At 46.5% G+C, this 2,677-nt stretch overlaps 1 non-coding gene across 1 annotated transcript; it reads right to left on the bottom strand.

The window, feature by feature from the left end:
* Positions 1–1,344: 1,344 nt before the first annotated feature.
* On the bottom strand, positions 1,345–1,463 carry LOC138058354 (5S ribosomal RNA). The gene has a single exon (XR_011133886.1). It is a non-coding gene; the product is annotated as a 5S ribosomal RNA (ribosomal RNA).
* Between the last annotated feature and the right edge of the window lie 1,214 nt (positions 1,464–2,677).

Genomic DNA, 2,677 nt, shown 5'->3' with positions numbered 1-2,677 from the left:
TTGCGAAGGAGAATTCACTAAGCAAGAGCTTTTTGCAGCTCTGGGTGGCCTCCAAACCGGAAAATCGCCCGGTTTGAATGGCCTCCCAACAGAATTTTATAACGTCTTTTGGCAAGATTTAGCCGGTGTTTTGGTCACGGTTCTAAATGAAAATTTCCACCTTGGCACCCTGACTGACAGCCAGCGTGGGGGTCTCCTACGTTTGCTGTATAAGAAGGGCGACAAACGACTAAGAATTGGCGACCGATTTCATTGCTAAACACCGATTTTAAACTGGCTTCTAAAGTTATCACAGAACGTCTGAAACCGGTGATGCAGTCTCTTGTTCAACGGGATCAGACGTGTGGGGTGGTGGATAGATCGATCTTTTCAAACCTTCAACTTGTCCGGGATATGCTTGATATGATCAGCAGAACCAATGAGACAGGCATTTTAGTCACAGTTGACCAAGAAAAAGCCTTTGACCATGTGGACCATGAATTTTTCATGCGCGTACTCTCTAAGTTTGGGTTTGGGCCGTCTTTCCATGGGTGGGTCAGTTTATTTTACAAGGATGTTTTTTCCCGTGTTATTTGCAATGGAAGTCTTTCAGCGCCAGTTTTTCTCCAAAGGGGAGTGAGGCAGGGCTGTCCTCTCTTGCTTTTGTCGACACAGATCCGTAAATGTAAGGACATTGAAGGTTTCCGGCTCCCTGCTCTTATCCTCGTGCATCGTTTGGAAAACGTAAGTGGATGTGTGTTTGTACTGCTCCATCGCCCATCTATATGCATGATAAATTTCTTTTGCGTTGTGTTATGTTGCGTTCTGGGGAGCCCGTTTTGCATTCAGTAACTGAGGACCCGCCAGATGATTGTGGTTTCTCTATGTTATCAGTTAATTGAATTGTTATCATAAAAAGTAAATCTTTTATGCTCAGGATAGTGTCTTAGCCACCCTTTGAATACGTACTGTCCGCGTTGAGCAGGGAATAGTAAGACTTTGAAGTGGGCTACGTCACATAAGTCACGTTTTCGAAAGATGAATGTTGATAGTGTTGTAGCCTTCGTTGTATACATATCATCCGGGCTAGATTAACTTCCATCTAATGCATAACAGTGCATGCATTTTTTACTTGTCGTATCCTGTTCTTTGCTCACACGAAAAGATATACGTTTAATGTCATAAACGTTGGATTGATAAGATCTTGCGCGCACGCGCTCCCTTGGGAATACAAGTTCCACTTTCTCCTGTGAACTATTTTGTTTTTGTTGGCATGTTGTGTTCAAAAAACCTGGTTTGGAATGTTCTTTCATGGAGGAAACTGAGATTATTTGAGATAATCAAGTGTACAGAAGGAAAAAGGGAAGCCTACAACACCGGGTATTCCCAGGCGGTCTCTCATCCAAGTACTAACCCCGCCCGACAGGGCTTAACTTCGGTGATCGGACGAGAACCGGTGTTTTCCCTGTGGTATGGTCGTAGACAAGTAATTTACCGTGAAAATTAACTTTGTTATAAGGGGGAAATGAAAATGAGGTCGGAGCAAGCACAATGTGCATTTGTCCTCTTGCCGTCAATGCAACTGCCATGCAATGCTGGTGGCTGCTGCCCACTGCACAAGGGCGATCGTTGTGTGCGCCTCGCTTTCAGGTTGGCTTTGGGCATTCCTTCCTTGGCACGGATTGTAATCGGACCACCATATCTCGTGGCCATGAGACTGGGAGCACCTTGTCGGCTGTGAGCATCTACGGGCATCGCTTCTCGGCCTTTTGGCTAAGATCACGCGTGGGTCTTAGCTCCGAAAGTTTTGAGAATTTCCTTCATTTCGTGTCCCGGATCACCAGTTTTTTTCGTCGAAGCAAGTTTTTAGTGTTTTCGCCGAGTCTTTTGGATTATTTTGGAGTTCGTAACAAGTGTTTTTCGGATTCCCTGACGTTTTTTGGAGTGGCGTATTGAAGATGGCCGCGAGACCTCGCAATGCGTTCACTCACAAGCGTTCGGTCCGCCTCATCGTAGAAGATGGTATGGAGCTGGATGCTCTTACTCTCGTCAGATGTTTACCGGATTTCCAACCTTCAATTACCGGCGTCGTCCCCACATGTTCGGGGGCAAATGTTTTGACATTACATTGGATACTCCCGAAAATGCGTCACGTTTGGCCCAGGCTGGCTTCGACTACGACAACACAGTTAAACCTTTGCGACTCCTCGGTGCTTACTCAATTCATGTGTCGATTTTTGTCTCCGTGGAATACCCAGACTTGGATCTCGTTTCTTTTCTTAAAGCTTATGGCAAATTGAAGACCGACGCTCTTAGGCGTCTTTATTATAGCGAGGAGGGCTTCTCGCACATTGAGCGCGGAATTCGAGTGGCCGAGTTCCTCTCTCTTGACAAGGATCTCTCTCGGAAAATTGTCACCAACGGAGTGGAGATTCATTTCAAGTGTATGGGGCAACCCATTACATGTTATCGCTGTGGTTCGGCTGAGCATGTGGTTCAACACTGCCCGCAAAAAGCGAGGCTTCAAAGAAATCCTTCGCCCCGGGGATAACAACAACACCGAAAACAGCAACACCGAACCGCCTCAACCGCCGACACAAACCGAGGATACTACGGACACTGCGCCTTCTCACTCAGAAGAAACCGCCACGCCGGCAAGCTACGCGAATGTTGTAACACAGGTTTTATTTCCTGACTC

The sequence above is a fragment of the Montipora capricornis genome, chromosome 7, assembly GCF_036669925.1.
Source record: "Montipora capricornis isolate CH-2021 chromosome 7, ASM3666992v2, whole genome shotgun sequence".
Lineage (NCBI taxonomy): Eukaryota > Metazoa > Cnidaria > Anthozoa > Scleractinia > Acroporidae > Montipora > Montipora capricornis.
The sequence above is the reverse complement of the archived record's forward strand: the minus strand, read 5'-3'. Positions and strand labels throughout refer to the sequence as shown.